This window comes from Solea solea, chromosome 3 (assembly GCF_958295425.1).
Source record: "Solea solea chromosome 3, fSolSol10.1, whole genome shotgun sequence".
NCBI lineage: Eukaryota > Metazoa > Chordata > Actinopteri > Pleuronectiformes > Soleidae > Solea > Solea solea.
This window is the reverse complement of record NC_081136.1, coordinates 5,144,225-5,155,783: the sequence shown is the minus strand read 5'-3', so window position 1 is coordinate 5,155,783 and position 11,559 is coordinate 5,144,225. Positions and strand designations below refer to the sequence as shown.

General features: G+C 40.0%; 1 long non-coding RNA gene across 1 annotated transcript; it reads right to left on the bottom strand.

Annotated features, from left to right (window-relative positions):
* Positions 1-3,853: 3,853 nt before the first annotated feature.
* Positions 3,854-11,448, bottom strand: LOC131455798 (uncharacterized). The gene is made up of 4 exons (XR_009239842.1): positions 11,346-11,448; positions 7,087-7,274; positions 4,047-4,124; positions 3,854-3,938 (listed from the first exon to the last, which is right to left on the bottom strand). It is a non-coding gene; the product is annotated as an uncharacterized LOC131455798 (long non-coding RNA).
* Between the last annotated feature and the right edge of the window lie 111 nt (positions 11,449-11,559).

Below are 11,559 nucleotides of genomic sequence, written 5' to 3'. Positions count from 1 at the left end.
GGACGGAGATGGAGAGAAAATGAAAGGCAGCTAATTGTTTAAAGGGTTGGGTATCATTCAGATTTTATTGACACTGATACCCTTTGTCGATACCTAGAGTTATTGCTACTCCTATTGAAAGTTTTCTTTCATTAGGAGAGCTGTGAGCAAGCCTGCACTTCTTACTCCCCACCACCAGAGGGCAGGCTTTCCCCCCGACTGAACCACTGTTTTTACCTGGAATTATTTACCAAATGAATTGAAAGAGACGCTTTTTAGCGTCGTAAAGGAAGTAGCTACACATCCAAGTGTTGGTTGCTAGTCTTACTTGCAACGACGATGATACAATTCACGATTTTTCACGATCTAAATTGAATCAAAATGAGCCTGAACTTTTCAGAATTAGAATCAGATTCAGAAATATATACTATGTTGATGCCTGGGGGGGGGGACTGTTTTCGTTATAGCTACTCCAAGGCATCAAAGTAATAATATTTATGATGATATTTCACATAATTTAAACATAAAACTGTTTGTTTTGATATGGAACGATAAATAGTCCACAATATTAAAAGGCATTTATGATGCAACTATGAATAATTAAGTGAGTTTGAGACCTCTGGAAAAATAAATATATCAAAAAATTTAATTATATGCATATGTATATAATTATGCAATTATATACACAACAAAATATACAATTTTAAGGGCTTTTGTCGCTGGAGAATTAGCAACAATGCACAGCGCAGCCGATAATCGCCTGATGGTGACAGTTGGGAAACGCGAGTTATCCAATTCCCAACAATTCTGAAGCAAATTCACATTAAACATTATAGATAAAAGTCAACATTGCTGATTAATTTAGGACACACACACACACACACACTTGCTCTCCATTCATGTCCCCACCCCCGCTCCCTAGCCTCGATGTACATATGTAGCACACGAAAACCCAGACTCACTCTCCAATGCTTTAATCGTAATAATCTCACTAATTACCAGGCCTATTATTGGAATGTAACCTCTTTTCTATTTAGAGGACGGGAGACGTTTGGGGAAAAAGAATAATAACGATGCGGTCGCCATCTCAGCCTGCTCTCCTCCGTCACGGTTTCATCACCCGAGTTCCCGATCGGGCTCCCTTTTCTCTCCGCCCCGATAACAGGATCCGACATGGTTTTCAAATAATTACCTGACGAACACTCTATAAGAAGGGGATTTAGGTGAATTTGATTTGGCAGGCGTTTTTTTAAAGCTTTGAGAGAACGCGCGGGCCGGTCACAGTGCAGATGTGTCACCGCCTGAGCTGATGGGATTAACAAGTTAGAAGAGAACACAGATAAGCTTTACTGGACATGACTGTACCTGCCCTCTTTGTGTTACCATCACATCAACACCTATGAACACTGGTGTGTGTGTGTGTGTGTTCTGAACACACACAGCCCAATTTCTCTGAGTGAAGGCCCTGAAAAACCTATTCTTAGGGGAATACGCCAGACTCTTGGGATCTGTGCACAGTCACGAAACACTGTCAGAAAACCTTGTTTCATTGGCCTGACAATTCACGCACCACATGCACGAGAGAGTTGCTCTTGGAATATTAGGAAGACAGAGAGGGGAGACTAAGACTACGAGAGGAGCAGACTAATTTAGAGCCGTTTCATTTAGATTCTTTAAGAGTGTCTGTCACCGAGCACAAGATTCTCCACAGCTGTATTTAAATTTCTTGCCATTTGGAAGCCACATTTGTTGGGTCTCACATTCTAAAATGGCACTTTCTCATTAATGCTTATTGAATCTGTGATAGGTTGACTAAAACGGTCCATGTCAAGAGCCACATTCGTGCCACGTTTACACAAAAAGGAGGACGAAATGTACGCATAATTTTGAGAGAGGAGGAGGAGGATGGAAGGTTTTGTCAAGACAGTGTTGCGTTCAGTGTTCCAAATTCAGAGCAACGTCAGAGCAAATTTGGTTCTTTCGGGATCTAAAAAAGCTTAATGTTGCAAGGAAGTGAGGTGTAGATGGTGCAGATGGTTAGATGAACCGTTTGGTCAGTCGTGTTCTGAGAAACCACCTTTTACGATACAACAAACGCAAGCATTGATGAGGACGTTTCAAATAAGATTGCTCAACATATTGAAATCAAAAGTAGGCATTCCTCCCCCGCACTAACACACAGTACACAACATACAAACACTGGTCTTTCTTCATTTCCATCTTCCCTTTCTCCGACGCTGTGTTCTCCCTTAGCTTTTGTTAACTTGACCTCATTCTCGCTTCCTGCCCCAAAGGCAAAAACAGAACGTGGGGTTTGGCGAGCACAATGAGAGCGAAGAAAGGGTGGAACAACAACAACAACAACAGCAACAATAATAATAATGTACAAATAAGTTTGTCTCATGAATGGAGCAAGCAAAGCTGCAAAATCCTCCTTTAAAACCAGTGTTTACGTCAGGGAAGATGGAAGAGCTTTTGTTCATACCATGTATACACTGCAGCGTCTGTACAGTGTCACGCTAGCCGACAAAAATCTCCTCCGATACTCCTGTTTATCCACATCCACGTGTTGTTATGCTTGAAAAGTACTTGACAGTAAAGGTAACTGGTGCGGTGAGCGGTACGGTAGATTACTTTGGGCCCAGAGTTGCAGCTTAGAAATGACATTAAAGCCATACTTTAAGAGAACAAAAAAAAAATATATATATTTAGATAATCTGTTCTTGTGCATCCCTTTATTTGTGTCGTGTGCATCGGTCAAAGACGGCAGTGAAGAGTAAACGCAGTGCATGCCGCTACGATAGCCGCTCTCCAACCGAGAAAAGCCAGTTTTTTTCCACGAGGTTTAAAGAGGCGTGAGATTATCGTGAAGTTGTGTTTCATATGATTGTATGTAGCCCCTCGCAGCGCGGCCAATCAGTGACCACCGTCCTTTCAGGGAGGCATCTGCCAATCAGGAAGCTCTACAGGGCCTCATCTCACGATCCAACCCTCTTATTGCCGCATCACTTCCTCCACCGTTAACGATCGACGCTTTGTTACAAATGTGCTGGATTACGTTTCTATGATTTTAAATCCACGTTTTGGTGTGAACCTCTCCCCGACATTTGTTTTGTTTGTGTTCCTGGTGTTTGGGGGAAGGGGGGGGAAAGCATGTGAAATCCAAATGTGTGTATTTAGCCGACAAATTCCCCCTTCTGTGTATTTTGACATTTTCAACAACAACAACAAAAACAAAAAAACTTAAAAAAAAAACAAAAAAAAATCATGATGTGATGTGTTGTTGGGTTTTAAAGGGTTTGGTGGCTGGAAGCAAGAACGCACAAGAACACTCCTTGTATTGTCTTTTCTGCACTGAATAAAATTTGCTGCGTATTGCTTTGAACCTCTTGTGCCTTTGTCATGTTTTGTCTCTTTCACACCACACGGTTTTCAGGTCCGACGTGAAGTTAAGCAATTTGCAGACAAAAGCCGCAAATAGGGACTAGGGGGCTAGGTAGACCATGTGTTTTTCCAAAGAACTCATTGCGCGATTATTTCTTTTCTCGTTTGTTTTTCTGTCAAAACGTTAAGACTAGACCTACTGGTCTGTGGCTCCCCCTAGTGGATGATTCTGTAGGGCATGGCGGATCCACAAAGCCTGCAAGACTCCCGATCACATGAATTGTGTCGTGTAAACTCTACTTTCCTTTGGCCTCCTCCAAATCAATTTTTTTTGCCAAGCTAGATTAATTTTATCTCTATTGATCTGTATTGATTTTTAATGATTTAAAACACAGATGCAGAGCTCGCAGAGTCGATTCAAATATTTGAAGGAGATCTTTCTGACCTGGATCCTTTTGGGGGGGGGGGGGGGGGGGGGGGGGCTCGTCCCCATAGGAGCTGGTTTCAATACGGTGCCTCTGGGTGCTGTTCCACTTCAAACAGGCTGAGAACATGGCTTCGTCATTATTGCCCGGCTGGAATTGAGGATTTGGGAGCATGCGGTTACACACGGGCAGTAAATAGGACAGCGTGCCTTTGCTCGTCTCCTTGACACACATGAATGGCTCGAGCATGTTTCTTACCGTCGTGGGTCATGAAGGTCTGGCATGTTGCGATGGAAATACCGAGTGCGGGTATTTCCGTCCGTTGTCCGTGACCCCCTGGTGATCAGAGTCATGGCAGGTCAATGTACAAATACTCAACTGACTTCACAATTCCCCGTGATTTCAGTCAAAACGCAATATGATTCACAAATAAATAACATTGCATTTAGAGTTTTGTGTCTTGATTCCACTCAGTTTGAAGCTAAATCTTTCACGATTCAAGACTCAAGAGTAACAAAATGCCCCTTGTTGTCATCAAAGCTTGGCTTTAGATTAAAAACAAACAAAAAGATAAAACGGACTGAAAAACTGATGACACCTAAAAATAAAAGGGTTATAATTTCGTTTTCATTATCACTTTTCATTACTAGGGTGGGACGATTTTAAAAGGTCACGTCAGAGTTATCCTCACTTTTTATCCTGAATTGCGAGTAAGTTTGTCGATATGATTTTTCCTTCATTCTGCAGGTAAAAAAGAAGTGATTTTAGAGAAAATAAATTAGAATTTGGTTCTTTCAGGATCTAAAGAAGTTTAATGTTGCAAGAAAGTGCACATTTTTAGTGGAAAATAACTTTAATTAAAGTCAAATACGATGAACGAATGAATGAATGATGAGTCATGTAGAAAGACGCAGGCACATTAAGAGATAGATGACAAGCACTGTATGCTGGCGAGTTACACAGGATTGGTGAAATACTGATGTTTTAACACTGTCACCCGGCACTGCACACAGGAAGTGATTCATTTAACTTCAGAAGGAAATTCTACTTCTGGTCGATCTAGCAGTTTGATGACAAGATAAACGCTTCTTCATTCCACCCGTCCGCCCCTGCGCTGCAGCTGTACACACACAAACACTCCCTCAGTCAGATCTGATAGTTTTGCTTCACAGAAAACAAACATTAAAGAGGCAGAAAAACAACACAAATAACACAAATAAGTGCAACAAAAATAACCAAATAGAACACACTTCAGCTTTATCCACTACACTTCCACACGATCTCAGATCTAAAAGTTTCCCCAACCACAAATCAATGCATTTCTTCTTTTTCTTTGAGGATCAATTTCAACTATAAAGGAGGATCCGTTTTCCTTCTTGTCAGTTAAGATTAATAACGAGGCCACTGCTCTGAAATTACGACGACGCTGTAAGTAAAGCTCGACTATCACGTGTCATAAAGGACGAAAGGCTGGAACCTTGGGACAAAGGGTCTAATAGACGGTCATGTTTCTCCGATGAAACATTCATGTATTATGTAAAAAGAACAAAAAAAAAAAGATGAATAATGCACAAGATGTTTGTGGCGCTAAATAAATAAAAGAGGAGAAACAGAGACACTGACTAAACGTGTCCAAAAGAAGATTTCAGTAATACTTGTTCTTAATCTGGTTCAACACACACAGCTAAAGGAAAATAATCCTTGTTTTCAATAATCCTGGTTTGTTTTTTTTGGACTCCCAGTAATAAAAGTGTAAAAAAATGTCTCGCATCATCACATGACATGGCGCGAGCTGCATGTGGCTCCGACTGTCAGACGCTTTGTCGGGACACAAAATACTTCACGCCGAAGACGAGCAGAGACGAGATGAAGTCGGACGGCATCGGATGAGATCAGGTCACGTCTGAAGGGAGAAGAGGGGGAGGAGGAGGAAGCTGCCGTTAAGCGCAAACACTGTGCTCGGGCTGTTTTAATCTGACTAAGCTGAATATGGTGAACACTCACACAAACGCACGTGATTTCATGTCTCACTTACGTCAAAGACCCAGAAATCACAGCCCAGCGGTCGTTGCCGCCGCTGACCAGCTCTGTCAGTTGACACTATGTTTCAAAACGTTGAATTAACAGGACGTTTCTTTTAAATGAAAGGTTGGGAACTTAATATTGTAGCATATACTTAGCTAAAAGAACCAGATTTGATGCAAATACAGTTGCATATCAATGCTAGTCATACAAGCACTGTGCACTCCTCCATCACGTGGCATCAGATTTCCAGAAACGTGAATTTTTAATAGATCTGCCACATTATATTTCATGCATGTATTATTATGACACAAACTAAATATTTATGTTTGTATATGACAGTTTCTTTAAATTAGCAAAAACAAATTACATTTAATTCTCACTATTTTCATAATCCCCAAACAAAAGTTCCCATTGAACATTTCTGGAAGTTTAGTGGGGACTTTTCCAGCCCAATATTACAGAATTCAATCATCATATGTGGTTTCTTACACCAAGCAATAATTCAGATTTTTTTGAAGGGTAATTGTGACACAGAATTTGACCTGACTGCCCCGTGTGCGCCCCCTGCTGGAGCCCCCTTAGCCGAGAACTGGGTCAGTATGGATAAATAAAACACACGCTTACTAAAATCTACAAAAATCACATGAATATGTTCAATCTCTCACCAGACCTTTCTGTTTGGAAAATTGGGTTTGTGTGGCCTTGTAAAGCACTCACTCCCTGCACCAGAGTCCATAGAGAAAATCAGCGATTTTTACGTCACAGGACACAGGAGTTGTTGACCCACTGCTGCCTCCATCGGTAAGTCCAAATGTGTTATTTTGTGACTTCGAAAATCATAGTTTGGATTTACCGCAGTGATACAAGTCACCAAACGAGGCAGCGGCAACTGCAGCAGCTCCTGTGTCCCTGTGAGATAAAAACGCTGATTTTCTCTATGGGGTTTGGTGCAGGAAATGCAACAAATTTCACTTTCCAGGAGCAAAAGTGTGTCTGAAAAGAAGATGAAGAAGCAAACATGATCTGAAGAGCTCATGTGACTTGAGCTGATGTAGATTTATTTGTAAGTAATGACGAGTGAGCCTGCAAAAAAGAAAATAGCTGTGACCTTGACCTCTGACCACCCAAATCTAAACAGGCCATCCTGGAGATCGAGTGAATATTCGTACCAGGTTTAAAAAGGAGATTCTTGAGGGACAACCCGAAAGCACGCCTGCATGAAACACAAAAGGCAGCAGCAAAATATCTATCATGCGATGGCTGAAATGTTTACCTGATGCGGGTGTGATGCACATGATAGATGGTGGAGTCAGTAGGGGACACAGGGGTTTACTGGGGAGCAGCAACAGGCAACATGAGGAGCTGCAGGAACAGAGCAGCAGCATGTGAATGAAGCACTGCAGTAGTTGTTGTAGCTTCTTGTCAGCTGCCTGCGTCCCGGTGGGAATTCTGGGCGAGGGACTGGGGAGAGAGAAAAAAAAAAAAACACCTCATCAGTGATTGTTTGGTTTAAAAAAAACAAACAACAAAAAAAAACACCCACTTCAGCAGCAGTGAATATTGTGTTTTTACTCCTCACACAGCTGCACACTGTTCACATTCACTCGACTAAATGTTCCCTCCCCTGTGCTGCGGCGTGAACGGGTGAATTATCGAGTCGCAGCAGCGATTTCCGTCTAATGAAACGCTGCGCTCGTGCTGCAGCATTTGTTGTAATTGACGTGTCACTGATTAATAAATCAGTTGTTCCACAGCAGCATAAATCAGCCAGCCTGATGAACTGTTTCACATCATCAGCATTTAGGGCTACAACTGACGATTAATCGAGTACTTGTTGGGTCCATAAAATGCCAGAAAATGTAAGAAAATGTTAGCGCAAACAAAATCTATTCAGTTTTAATGATTTCTTTGTTATATGGAGCAAAGGAACCTGAAAATATTCACATTTAAGAAGCTGAGAAAACATAATCGATTAATAGTTTAGTGCATAAACTGTCAGAAAATGCTGAAAAAGGTTGACAATTCTTTTTTCAAATTTGGTAATATTTATGTTCGCAAATGTCTTGTTTTGTCCACAAACCAAAATGATTCGGTTTGAATGATTTCTTTGTCATATGGAGACAAGAAACCAGAAAATATTCACATTAAAGAAGCTGAAAAATCAGATCAGATGTATTATTGCGCGAGTGCAAGTGAAACCGTACTTATATGTACGGTTATATGCACATATAAGGGATTAGTTTGATTAGTTTGACACTGGAGCTCCAACTAACTATTATTTTCATAAATTTCAATCTGTCGATGACTTGTCTGGTTCATAAAGTGTCGGAGAATGTTGAAAAATGTTGGTCTGTGTTTTCCAAACCTAAAAATGATGATGTTCTCAAATCTCCATAAAATTTTTTAATGACTCTTTATCGTACGGAGCAAAGAAACAGAAAAATATTCACATTTAAGAAGCTGAAACATCAAAGAAACATTAATCGAAATAGTCTCTGCATATCCTAAATTGATGCAACAATGTCATTACAAAAGATAAACATCTATAAAGTGAAGTGAAAAACAAGAATCTTAAAATCATGAGGTCCTGGAATGACTGGAAAGATGCAGGCTCCCCCTTGTGGTCGTTCAAAACAACTCTGGACAGAATGTGCAAGTCACTGGAGTTGAAATATTGATGACTTTCCCCCCATTCTGCAGTTACCACATAAAAGGCAAATTCACCACAGTCGACATATTGTGACTCCTCCCTGCTGCGACGCGTGACGGAAAATCGCACGTTGTCACAATTTCGCTAGGGGAAGAATTCGGTTTTTATTTATAAAGCGTTTCCTTAGTAATCGCCACGGTGGGAAGACGAGCGGGGGGGGGGGGGGGGGAGAGCTGCTCGTTAGGTGCGGTGTGCAGAAATAAACTGCAGCTTCCTGCTGAGACTCTGCTCAAGTGCAGGATTGCAGGGAAGGAAGGAGGGAGAGGGAGAAGAGGGGGGAAAAGATGTAGAGAAAAGAGAGACGAGGGGTTTAGTTTCTATTTATAAACCTGAAAGAGAATATTTGGAAAGGATGGTGGAAAATTTAAATGAGAAAGAACAAAAAAGATGAAAAGATAGATGATACAAGGAGAGGTGGATGGCAGACAGGGAGAGGAAAGGGGGAGGGAGAGGAGGGGAGGGCTTACATTTTTACCTTGACAGACACTGCGACAGGAAGAGAAAGCAGAATCCCCCACTCTACACTCTACAAGAAACTGTAGCTCCTCAACAGCATGCGACACAATCTCTCTGCTGCAGTGGGTTTTTCTGTGGGGCTGCACTGAATATCAGAGCATCAGCCTGCACGTGTGCACGGACATGATGACTAAAACAAACGACAACAACAACTACTACTATGATGATCAATCTGTCTCAGTCCACTCCAAATAATAAAAGAGGATAAAATAAGACAATAATTTCAATAACAAAAGAGCTCAGAGGGAAACTGAAGCAAACAAAATCGCACAAAATGAAGAATTAAGCCGGGTTTGGAAATGGATGCGTAAATAATCGTGTCGCAATACGACCAAGTGTATTATCCGAATAAAACACAGTTAAGATGCCAAAATATGGTAATTTTACAACTTATGAATCCTTTTGACGTCGTAATGTCAGTCAAAATAGTCGCAATGTGATTTTTTTGTCAATTTCCCGAAAGAAAATGAGGGAAAATTAAGACAAAAGATATTCTGTAACTCACAACACACAGAGGATTTGGGATAAAAAAAAAAGGGTCCAATCTTTGACTTCTTTTACATAAAAATGACAGTTAAGGTGCAAAAAAAACCACTTGCGTCAATTATGAATCATGTCAATTTCAGTGAAAAGCATCGCAATGTGATATTTATTTGACCGTGCTGTTCACATGTGAAGCTCCACACACTCGGAGGGAAATTGAGACGTGTAAGATGATCTATAACATGCAACACATACATAGAGTTACAGTGACATTAGCAGGAAGTGAGGAGGATCAATATCATCCCTTCAGTGTCTTATTGACAACACTACAGCGTAAAGACATCAGTCTTCTCTTTTTGACTTGCTGTTATTGCTGCTCCTGTTATTCACAGGAGCAGAAATTAAGTCTATGGTCATGTTGTTTTTAATCATTTCACGCATGTTTTTGCGGTGTGTGGTGCATGACACACACACACGAGGAAATAAAGGACATTTCCAGTGTTGTGCTGCTGTGTCGTTGCCATGGACGACGGCATCGGCCACTGTATGGGGTAAAAAAAAATGCAATATGAATGTCAAGTGTCAGTTTGCAGAAGCTGCTGTTTCCTGTCAGTGCACAGGCAAAGGCTGCCCACTAGTGGTGGAGATAAAGAAATGCAACTACTATGGTTTGAACGGTTGACACGCACTGTATATCTATATCAGTCTGACCCTGAATGTCTCACTTACACAAAGAAATGCCCCTAAATCACAGGTTACAGTCTCGTTTTGGTGAATTTATTTGCAGATTCAAACATTTAGCACTGAGTATTTTACCCATATCATGCATTTAAGATAAAACATGCAAAGCAAAAATAAAAGACAGTATCGCTGAGTTTTTATGACAGGCAGGTGGCTGGAAGGTAAAATTAAATGGATGCTAAACTCATTTGTGCAGCAAAAAATTATTTAGTCACTAGTTTATTTGATTAATATAGATGTTTGTAATCATTTATCCTCTGAAATCATTCACCACATATTAAAACTCTGTAATTTTTCATAATTGTTAGTTACGGCTAATTAATTGAGTAATTGGTGTTCTCAAATGTCTTGTTTTGTCCACAAACCAAAATAAATCAGTTTTAATGATTTATGTGCTATATGGTGCAAAGAAACCAGAATATATTAATTAATTAATTAATTAATTAATTAATTAATTAATTAATTAATTAAGGATATATTAACATACATTTTAAATCGTTAAAAAATACACTCATCTGGATTATCAAGATGTTGGAGGTTAATTTACTAATAGGTTAATAATTGATTCATCATTTTGGCCCTATTTCAATGCAGTTTTAATAACACATTTTAGGTGAATAAAGATTTATTTTTTTGCCAAAGTTATTAAACCCTTACCCTTACTAATATCAATTATGAAAAACAAGAATTATTTCCAGCAATTAGCCGGGTTCACTAAAAATAAGAAGGCACCACTAAAATATTTTCAATCATTTTCACAAAACACCAAGCTACGAAATTAGCATGTAGTAAAACACAGCCAACTTCAAAAAAATTGCAAAAAACTGTTTCCAAAAATGAGCCAAGTTCACAGAAAATACTTATTATTATACTTTACACCAAATACTGTAACCACAAGGCACCACTAACTCACTTCAAACGCCAAGCAACAGAATTAGCATGTAGCACAACATAGCCACAGACGGAGCTAAGCTAAATCATGCTAACAAACAAACATTTCATCGCTTTTAAAGAGCGACATTCACGCAAACAGCAAAAATAACGTTCACTTCAAACTGCAATTATCATAAATAGCGTCTTACCTCTGATGTTTTTAGTCACTGTAGCTTTTTAAATAATATTAGTCCATAATTCTGACGTATCCACCTGCTAATCCAGTGTGTTTTACTTTGAAATTAATGCGGACTGAATGCGCGCTTTTCCCCCCCCCTTTTTTTTAACTTCCTGTTGTATGGAGGACCAAACGTGCCAAAAACAACTCAGTGGTACAAACACAGGATCATAAATTTGCTGATG